A 12,049-nucleotide genomic window follows, 5' to 3' on the forward strand; every position below is an offset into this window, starting at 1 on the left:
ACGCCTAGAAGAATAGGTGGATGATTGATCGATAAAGAAGATAACTAGAGCTTGGCTGCAGGAAACATGGATCTAAATAGAACCACAATCTTTGCATGCAGTGGTGGTGTTTGCAAATTCAATGCCCACTGAAGTTAGACATTGGTAGTGTCACTTGAGTGCTCTACCTATGTCGTAACTTGTGCTTGCTCAACTCCTCTTTAGTTTGATCTTCAATTACCTCTTACGTAATCTTTCCTTCATTAGGCGCAATAGGAGAATATCCATCGCGACATCATTTATTACCTGCACTACAACAAAAACAATATACAAAGACATACATATGCATTTTATTTAATTAGCACATCTATTAATTCACATATGATATTACCCTAAATAATTTGCATGGCAATAGGCACAAATCACATGGTTGCAGGAATAAATGGCATGGCTATAGGAATAGACCGGCAAAGTTCAAACATGATTTCATAAGTTCAGGCTTAACACATGGAATACATATAGTCAATTTACAATACATCACTACTACTATGCAAACCAAAAGATGTCAAAAAATTAAGAGTTTTGATGATAAAAACATGACAAAGTCTCAACTTATCATGCCCCCCAACTTTAAGAGCTTGCTGATCCTACAACAAAAGGAAAATTTTTGACTCTTGCAGTAACTCTCAAATCACCAATGGTGCCCTGACCTATCCCCCCTAAAGCCAAGTTCCAATAAAATCCCTTCATTTTTTCCAATCTGGACCATCTGGCTGACTCTTCTGTGACTGCATCATAGTTCTGATACATAGGCTGACATGCCAACAGTGGCCACATGAGGATTGGGGGCTGAAAGATCAATGGTAACCAGTTGTTGGCTTTTTCTCTGCCTAACTGTATATATCTAGGGGCTCTTTGCATAGCTGCCTGAAAATTCTGTAGTGAATAAGGTTCTCCTTGCTTTAACTATTTTGGCAAATTGTTCCAGCGCTGAGTTAACCCTTCTATCGCAGTTGTCCTGTCAGTCTGAACCAAATGCTTATATGCCTGATAGATTTCTTCTCTCATTGGAAGCACTAATTTTCTAACATCATCTCTTACAAGTAATTTTTGCCACTCATAATAAAGAACTCTTGGTGCTTTTGATTCTCTCCTTAATGGCAATGGACAGTCAAACTCAAATTTTTCATATGCCTTGGCTTGTTTCCCCATGCTGATCTCATTTTGGATCCATGACATTAAAGCCTTTATATGGATATCCCCAATATACAATAAAGGGTTCCACTCACTATCCGAGGGTACAACATAGTTATGTAAATACAATTCACATAGCAAATTCTTCATAGCTGGTGGAGAGGTTTGGTAAGCATAAAATAATTCTTTAGGTGTTTCTAAGGAGGGGCTAAGGTCCCCAATAATGTGGTTCAATTTGAAGTTCAAATACCGCTCCTTCAAGTGCACTGTATAAACTCTTGGAGGTGACCTACATTGCATCAACTCGTGAACCATACTAGCAATTATTTCTGCCTTAGCCTCTAATTCCTTAATTCCATTGTCCTTCTTTTCAATTTCTTTCTATTGTTTATCAAATCCCTTGCAACCTAGCCCTCTCTATTTCCCATTGTCTATAAAATATTAAAGCAATAGATAAACTTCTTAGGGATGAAGGAGGTATAATAAGTGTTACCTTAGGCCGTGGTATTTCCTCAATAAGCTCCTCAACCTATGTGGACATCTCTCCAACATTTTCCTCAGGCTGTTGTAAAGTGTCCCCAACAGTATCTTCAGGCTGTTGTGAAATATCTCCAATAGTCTCTTCAAACTGCTTAGGAATCTCCCCAATAATTTCTTCAGACTACTGTGAAATATTTCCAATAGTTTCTTCAAGTTTTTGTGCCACAAAAGAAAGATTTTCTAGTCTATCCTCATCAACTTCTACTTGGATTTCATCATCCACAGGGCTTCCTTTTTCTTGCATTTCAATATTTGTAGGGCTTCCTTTCTCTGAATTTTCCACGGTAACCTCTGTCGAATCACCTGTAGGATGAGCCTTTTGTGTCCTACTACATGTTCTTCTAACATAAACATTTTGAATGGTTGCAAGAGTTGCTTCAGTTGCTATAGGAGTTTTTCTTTTTGTCTTATGCCTCTTGGCTGCAGGAGGAATTTGAGCCACCTGCAGTTGGGCCATGGGTTCTTCATCTATTTCATCCCTTTTCAGCTCCTTCCCTTTTCTTCTAGGAATTGGAAAATCTCTTTGAAGAGAAGTAGAGGGTTGTTCCATATTTGCTTCAGCCATCTCTTCCTCCACAATAACCGTGGCTCATTCAGCAACAAGAAAATCATCCTCTGCAGCAACTACAGGGGAAGAGGGTTCTGCAACATTTTCTTCTTCAACCGATGGATTCTTTGTAATAGGGGCATCTTCAACCCTAAAATGCAGTATATCCTCAAATACTCCTCATTCCATTTGTGAAACGTCTCTTAGGGACTGTTGTACAAGTAGCTTAACCAATCCATGATGGCTAATGGAGCAATTTCCATTTTTCTGTGTCTCCTTAGCGCTTGTAGAAATGAGGTGGTATAGAAAATTAGGGACATTCACTCTCTGACCATGTCGTAAATGACTAAGTAATTTAAAATGTGGTGAATGCAGATTTGAATATCGCCCCTCACATGTAATGTACTTCATAACATACAAAGCTACCTGAGGCCACTCTGTTGGCAGGGAAACCCTTCTAGTTCCTTGTTTGTCCACCATTAGGGGTCCATCCATGGGAATTGTGAACTCTTCCCTAGTGCTCCTTGCATCTTTTGATTCTGGAAATAGTTCTTCTTCCTGGGAAAACTCTGTTACTTTTTCTATTCGTTGCTCCGTAGAAATAACCCTCAAGACTTTAACTGTAGCTTCTCCTTCATTGAAGGAATGCAACAATTCTACAGCAATTTCTTCGTTATAATCTCTGATTTTCAAGAAATAATCTAGCCAGCCATGGTGTCTAAAATAATACTCACAAAGAGCATCCCACAGCAACACTTCATGAACTATTGGCTCATGGCGAATTGGATCACTACCCATCTTTTACTCTGCTAGTATTGAACACTCTGCAGCTGAGAAACAGAAGACCAGAATATCCGACAGACTTGCTAAATTGAAATTTCCATACATATCTCAATTCTAGCAGCAGAATTTATTATTCCCTTGCATGAAAAAATAGCATGATAAACAATGATGGCAAGAAATTAATTTGAAGTACTAAAAAGGATGGATAATCAATAACTTTGGAAACCGAACCATAAAGCACCCCCCCCAAACTTAACCTAGCACATGTCCACACAAGTTGATGAGATTTCAGGGAGTGGAGCGGATTTAAAAAAGGAGATAATCATAATGAAATAATAAATGCATAATTAAAACAAAACAAAATATATACATACCTGCAGTCATACGAAAAATGACAGCAAAATGAAGTGAAATGACAGGTAAGAATGTGGGATGGAATGACGTGGATGGAATTTTATTTACGGAGAAGAATATTCCCATAAGATATGAAAATATTTTATTGTGAAGTGGCAAGCTTGTTCACTGCAGAGGTTGTAGGAACTCTACCTTTATTACCTTGCTCAACTGCAGCAGGAAGTTGATGAGTTGCTGCAGGATCATTGCCAGTTGCTGCAGGAACCTTTGTTTCATCCTGTTGGGCAAATTGCTGCAGGAACTCCTCTTTAGTGGTCATCTTATGTCTCGGTGACCATTCACCAAGAGTTTAAATCGAACAGGATCAATTGTGGACAAACGAACAACTCCATTATTGAAAACTTCTTCTATCTCATACGGACCTAACCACCTGGTTTGCAGTTTTCCCATAGCATCTTTATATCTGGAATCATATAGTAGTGCCCAGTCACCATCTTTGAACTTCTTTTCCTTGATATATTTATCATGCCACTTTTCTCTTTGATTTTGAATCAGTTCTATCTATTGAACAACTATTTTCCTCCATTCATCTAGAGCATTCAATTGTTGAATACGTTCTTTCTATGCTTCGGATAATGTCATATTTAATTGCAAAGCTGTCCTCAGAGTTTTATGCTCAAATTCAATATGCATCATTGTTGTTTTGCCATAAACCATCTCAAAAGGTGTAAAACCAATTGGTGTTTTCCACGTTATTCTGTATGCCCAAATAGCTTCTGAAAGCCTATGAGACCAGTCTTTTTTATGAACAGATACTATTTTTGTAAGAATAGCCTCAAGCTCCCTATTTGTAACTTCTACTTATCCATTAGCTTGTGGATGATATGGAGTAGATTTTCTATGCTTTATATTGCATTCATTGACCAAAGTTGTTATCAATGTTGAAGTAAATCGAGGTCCCTGGTCTGAGACAATTTCCCTTGGTACTCCATATCTTGTAAATATCTCTTCATAAAGAAACTCAGCCACCTTATTATCTCTTGCATGTGTCATGGCATGAGCTTCCACCCATTATGTTACATAGTTTGTACATACCAAAATATAGGATTTGTCATTAGAAGGTGGATCAATTGGGCTAACAAAATCTAATCCCCACTTATCAAATGGTACAACTGATATTTGTGGATATAGTGGCATCTCATCAGATTTTGTAGGTCTTCCCATTCAATAGCATCTATCACATTTCAGTGTGTATTATGTTGTATCCTTATGTAATGTGGGCCAATGGTATCCTGTATTCAGTATTTTCAGTGTTGTTCTTTTGGCAGCAAAATGGCCTCCACATGGCTCATCATGGCATGCATGTAGGATGTCATACGTTGCATCTTCTCTGACACATCTTCTCATGACTTGGTCAGGTCCAGTGTAAAATAGACAATCAACAATCCATGAGAAGTTAAAACTATTTCAACTAGCAACCTTCTTTCCGTAGGAGAGAAATAAATTGGCATCTTAGCAACAGCTAAATAGTTGGCAATATCAACATACCAAGGAGTTTGAGCTTGGATGAGAAATAAATGTTCATCTGGAAAAGCATCATCTATCACTGTAGAATCTTCTTGTAATTGAAGTCTTGAAAGATAGTCTGCAACCACATTAGACTTCCCTGGTTTATCAACAACTATGATATCAAATTCCTGCATCAACAATAACTAGCAAGCTAATCTACCAGTAATTGATGGCTTATTCATGAGATATCTGATTGTAGTATGATCTGTATGCACAAATATGAGATATCATGTGATATAGTGCCTAAATTTGTTAAGTGCATATATAACAGCTAGCATTTCTATTTCAGTGACTGTGTAATTCAAATCAGGTCCCTGTAAGTTCTTGCTAATATAAAATATTGCATTTTCCAACTTGTCAATTTTCTGTCCTAACATTGCTCCTGTTGCATAATCAAATGCATCTATATGGATTTGGAATGGTAGAGACCAATTTGGGCCTTTAAGAATTGGTGCTAGAGTCAAAGCATGCTTAATATTTAAGAAAGCTTCATTGCATGTTGGGTTCCATTTAAATTCCATATCTTTGGTAAGCAGTGAATATAAGGGACTTGCAATTTTACTAAAATCTTTGATAAACCGTCTGTAGTATCCAGCATGACCAAGAAAGTTTCTTACATCTTTTTTCTTCACAGGGTCATTGATATGCTAAATGACCTCAATTTTTGTTGGATCCACCTAGATGCCTTCTATAGAGATATAATGACCAAGGACTGTTTCTTCTTGCATCATGATGAAACATTTCTCACTATTTAATGACAAATTATAGTCTTCACATCCCTCCAAAAAAAATTTTAGATTACCCAATGCTTGCTCAAATTCAGAACCATAAGTTGTAAATTCATCCATATAGATTTCCATAATGTCTTGAGAATTATCAAAAAAGATACTAATCACTGCTCTTTGAAAAGTGGTTGGAGCATTACACAACCCAAAAGGAAGAACATAATATGCATACGTGCCCCATGGACAAGTAAACGTTGTCTTCTCTTGATCCTCTGGGGCTATCTAGATCTGATTGTAACCACTGAATCCATCAAGGAATGAAAAGTATCTTTTACCAGCCAAGGAATCCAATACCTGATCCACAAACGGTAATGGAAAATGATCTTTTCTTGTTTCTAAGTTCAGGGCTCTATAATTAACACATACCCTCCATTTTCCTTCTTTCTTAGGGACTATGACCAGAGGTGATACCCATTGGCTATCAGAGATAGGATAGATAAACCCAGCTTTTAACAGCTTCTACAACTCTTCTTTAACTATCTCTTTTAAGGTAGGATTGATTCTTCTTTGAGGTTGTCTGAGTGGGAAACACTCTTCCTTTATATAAATACGGTGGGTGCAAACTTTTGGATCTATCTCATGCATATCCTTGTAATCCCATGCAAAATCATTTTTATGAAATTTTAGCAAGTCCACAAGGGCCTCTTTTTGAGTATCCGATAGATCTCTATTGATATTTAAACATTTATTCAACTCCACTTCTATCTTAATAGTAAGATCAATCTAGTTTATATCATTAAAATGAGAAGAAGATAATTCATGCGGCAACAGAGTATGCAATATATCAGTGGCTACAGGAAAGTCCAAACCTGCAATATTTGGAACCAATTCCTATGATTCTTGCTCTTCTATTAATTAATTTATGAGGATTTTATAAAGAATTGATTCCTCATCATGTAATTGCATGAATGGCCCTTAATTAATCATCATAAGGTGATCAATAGAGTCAACTCACTCATATTCTTCTCCCAAAATAGGCCAAACGACTTCTTGTTGTTCAAGTTGGGGTTGTGCTAGAGAATACAAGGCTAATGTTTTTGTAGAACTCCCATCTGAAATAGTCATATCCCCTGATCTACATCCAATATATGTATCAGTTGTGGCAAGCCAAGGTCTACCCAAAATCACTGGATATCCTCCCAATGTTTCTTTTGGAGATAAAATCATAAAGTCTGCAGGGTATTCCTAGGAATCCAAAATAACTACTACATCCTCAATGATACCATCAGGTCTCTGTAGAGCTATCAACAAGCTATAGAACTGTGGGTGTAGGCCTTAAACTAGTGATTTCAAGCTATTTCATTACTTCCCTTGTCATCACATTAATGGTGGCCCCTAAATCAATCAAAACATTTTTTATTTGACTGCCATTAATGACTATACTCACAACAGGACTACCTGGATCAGAATATTTTGGAATGGCAATCTTTCCTAACATAATATCTGCCAGTTGACCCATAACTTGCATTATTTGTGGATCCTTTTTCTTCCTCCCAGGTTTTTTTAGACATGATTCTCTCAGTGCCTTACCATATATGGGAACATCTTTTATTGTTTGCAACAATGGAATTTTAACACAAATATGCTCTAGTTGATCTATAATATCAAAGCCTTGTTGTTGTTCTATGGGAACTTCCTTTTCTTGCAATCTATAGGGAAATGGTGGCACTATTTGGTTCTGAGGTATTGTATCTGTTGGATTAGAGATTTCTTTCTCCTCTTGTACCTCAGTGATAACTAGATGAGAGGGAATAGATAGATTTGTCTCAGATTAGAGGTGAATGTCATTTAGAGATAAATAATAGGCTGGGTATTGACTAAGATTAGATAAATAAGCTTGTGGTTGTTGCTGAGACTTAATATTAGGATTTGGTAGCGGTTGAGTAGGCAACTGCATTGGTTTAGGTGGTACAACAGTGGCTGCAAGAGGTGGCATTAGTGCAGGAGGAGGCATTAGTGCAGGAGGTTGTGGCTACTGGATAGGCGACTGATAACCAGAAGATTGGGCATTCCATGGCTGACTCCCCCTCCATTGAGAAGTAGGTTATCAATTCCCTTGAAATTGGTTTCCTTGGCCCTGAGATGGGTACCAGTTCCCTTGTGGTTGTTGCCATTGTGGCATTTGATTACCAAAATGTTGCCCTTGGCCTTGAGAACCATACCAATTTTGATAATTACCAAAATTTTGAGAATATGGTGATTGCCATTGGTTATTTGGTGCATAAGAATTTCCGCTATAACCAGAAAAAGAAAGTGGATCTGGAGGCATACCTTGTCTTTGGAAATTTGGTCTTCTTTGAGAAACATAGAAGACTTGCTCGTCCTCACCTTGAATTTTATTGAAGTCAGGTACCTCCACATTTGCAACCATTTTACATCTGCAATCCTTCTTTTGCTATTTACAATTAGGGCAGAATTCTACAAGAAATGCATCAGCTTCTTCATGCTTCTTCTTAGTTGCAAGTGTATCCAACTGGGTAGCCATATTGTTTATAATGTACTCCTTAAAGTCCTTTAAGAGATGAATAAGTTCCAATCTAGAAAATCCAGTTCCAGACGCTGATGATGGTGCTCCTGGTTTAAAACGCATGTTCTTCTTAGAAGCAGATCTGGAATACTTCTTGCAAATTTATCCCATTTCATCCCAAGTGGACTGTGTAATGTTGCCTCCTCCCATAAGATCCAAAGAATTGGTGCATTCATCATCAATTCCCCTAAAAAATATCAACTTGAGGGAATTTCCATTGAGAGTACTATGCTTGGACTTTTTGACACTAAACAAGAACCTTTCCAGATAATCTTCAAGACTCTCATCTTCAATTTGTGTCATTCTAAAGATATCATCCCCATGACAATCAGTACCTCTACAATAATCTTTGTGTTTTGCAAGAAACAACTATTTCATCTCATCCCGTGTATTGATTGTGCTACTACCCAAGCTCATAAACCATCTCAAGGATGACTCCTTCAAGGTGGCAGAAAATTTTTTGAGTCTATGGGCATCTGTAGTATAGTCAAAACTCCTACAGAGAACATCAAACTCAAACATAAATGTGTATGGATCCTTTGTCACCAATCCATAGAATTTAGGGAGTGAAGATGCTGGAATGTTCTTGAGATTAGCATTATCATGCTAATCAGATATGGGGAACTCAAATGTTGGGCCTAGTGGTGGTGGTGGGTTATTTCCACCAGGAGGTGGGTTCCCTTGCATTGGACTTGTGGGGGTTGTTACTATAGGAAATTCTTCTTCTTGAAGACCAAAGAGGAACTGAAGACTACCTTCTGGAAATTCAGATTCAGGCTGGTTCAAATTCTGTGGGGTTTGTTAAAGTTTAGCAAAAGGATTTATATCTAGGAAATTATCTTCTTCATGATTAGAATGAGTGGACAGAAATCTACCTCTGGGGTCTCTTCTTCTTCTATGCATGCAGATTCATGAAATTTTTTAAACAATCTGGTATACCAAAAAATAATTAACTGAAAGCTAAAAAGAATAATAACCATAGCAGTTTCTTAGTTTGACACCATCCCCAACAACGGTGCCAAAAATGTCTACCCCAACAATAAGAATAATAACTCTAATTGAAGTCTCAACCCGAAGTTTGGACATTCATCTGGTAAAGTTACTATTTTCAAAGCTAGTGCTCATTTGATTGTCAACCCAGGGATGTAATACTTGAAATGGGTCTGCACTATATATGCACTAAGTTCCTTCAATAGCTATTTTGCATTACTGCAGCAACTAACATTATGCGAAAAAGGAAGGCAATAATAGAAATTATGGAAAGGCTATAGGAAAAACTTCTGCGTAATATTCATAAAAGCAATGTTGAAAAGATCTAATATGGATAGCAAAAATTACTCTATTCTGGCTTGGCTGCAGGAATAGTATAAGAAAGAACTTCTACTGTGACTAAAGAAAGAAAACTAATTTTAACGAACACACACAGGATCACTCACCAAGTGGGCCCCCTTGGATGAGTGATACCAAGCTTCTAGAAAACTACTTTTAACAGATCAGAACAACATAATTTTATTCATTGCTTCCTGAAAGTGATTACATATTTTGAAAAGAAACTCAAGAATGATTATCAAAGATCCTCTGCTCTATCCTTTTCTATTTTGTCTAACCTCAAAAAAGAAGAAGAGCTTATTATAGAAGAGAAGATCAACTACAATAGACAACACAAATCACGTTGCAGGAAATGTGGATCTAAAGCGAACCACAGTCTTTGCATGCCACGGTGGTGTTTGCAAATTCAATGCCCACTGAAGTTAGACATTGGCAGTGTCGCTTGACTACTCCACCTATGCCGTACCTTGCGCTTGCTCAGCTTCTCTTCAGTTATCTCTTACACAATCTTTCCTTCATCAGGCACGATAGGAGAATATCCACAGCAACATCATTTATTACTTGCACTACAATAAAAACAACATACAAGGACATACATACGCATTTTATTTAATTAACACATCTATTAATTCACATATGATATTACCCTAAATAATCCTCATGGCAACATGAACAAATCACATGGCTGCAGGAATAAATGGCATGGCTGTAGGAATAGACTGACAAAGTTCAAACATGATTTCATAAGTTCAGGCTTAACACATGGAATACATATACTCAATTTATAATACATCATTACTACTATGCAAACCAAAAGATGTCAAAAACTTAAGAGTTCTGATGATAAAAACATGACAAAGTCTCAACTTATCAAGAAGTATAGGAAGTTCAAAGGAAAAGGTAAAAGAGATTGTCTCATTGTAGTGGATGGAGGAATTACAGATGAATAATCTGAGGAAGATGCAAAGGATGGCATTGTCTTTGTTTCTATTAAAGAAGAGATATTAGATCAAATTTCATTGGTCTCTCACATGGATAGTTCAGATGACTGGATTATAGACAGTGGTTGTTCACACCACATGACCGGTGACCGGAGTAAGTTTCTTGCTTTGAGAGAATTTAATGGATGTGTTGTGAGATTTGGAAATGACTCACCCTGAATGGTGAAAGGAAAGGGAACCATCTCTCTGAATGGTAAAAGTAGTGCAAATGATGTCTACTGGGTTGAAGGACCGAAACACAATCTTTTGAGTGTTGCTCAACTCAATGACAAAGGTTACCCATTGGAATTCAAGAATGGAGTCTACGAGATTTATGGAAGCAAAGGCGAGCTGACTGCAACCGAAAAAATAGACCAAAGGTAACTTGTTTAATTTAAGCTCTAAAGTCAACGGCTGTTTAATTGCAAAAGTAGAAGATAGTAGGCTTTGGCATCAAAGATTTTGTCATGTAAATTTTGATAACATTGTAAGAGTCAGTAAGTCCAAATCAGTAAGAGGTTTGCCACAGTTGGACAAATCGATAAATGCTTTGTGCAAGGAATGTCAGTTAGGGAAAATTGATGAATACTAAGAGGGGGGGGTGAATTAGTATGCCAAAAATCACTGCACTAAAACACTTACAAGGTCGAAAGATAAACTGGTAAAACAATCTATCAGACAGACTGGTTACCACACATGCAAACCAAAATGCGAATAAAGCATTCACCCACAAAAGTAATACAACCATAACACAAGATATTTGACATGGCAACCCAACTGGGAAAAACCACGGTGAGATGGAACTCACAAGTCACTATCTGCAGAATAGAAACCAGACTAGTTAAGGTTAGACCGGTTAAGGTCTTACAATGTTCTTCACCAGAACAGATCCTGTTAGGAATCTCAATCTCTATTAGGAGATAAGTCTGATTAAAGACTACCTTGTTAGAGGATTTTAGATTCACAGAAGTGAACCACCTTGTTAAAGGATTTTACAAAGGCTTTGAGGCCTACCCGGTTAAGGGCTATAGACTTGTCAAAGATGTGAGTAATCAACAAGTGTTTGATCTATCTAATAGCATAAACTGCTTGGTTAGATCCAGTATTGCTCACAGTTAATGCATTCCAGCATTACTTCAGTGTTCTCTATCGCTCTCAGTTACAACTTGATCTTCTCAGATAAGATCGTTCTTCCAACAACTCAACAACTACCTTAAACCCTAGCACGACATTAACCCTTTCAGCAACAACTTAAAACCCTAGACATGATGTCCTTTTAAAGGAATCTGATTTCATGTCGGTCTAATAGGATTACATTACAATTTCCTAGGTTCAATGAATCTAGACATACTTAGTAACACGACACAAAAAGCACCGTCAATGTGTCAGCACCGTCAAACAATCGGTGGATTGGTAACTCATCACAAAATGTCAGTTGGTAACCCCTCACAGATTATTACTG

The sequence above is a fragment of the Cryptomeria japonica genome, chromosome 1 (assembly GCF_030272615.1).
Source record: "Cryptomeria japonica chromosome 1, Sugi_1.0, whole genome shotgun sequence".
In the NCBI taxonomy this organism is placed as follows: Eukaryota; Viridiplantae; Streptophyta; class Pinopsida; order Cupressales; family Cupressaceae; genus Cryptomeria; species Cryptomeria japonica.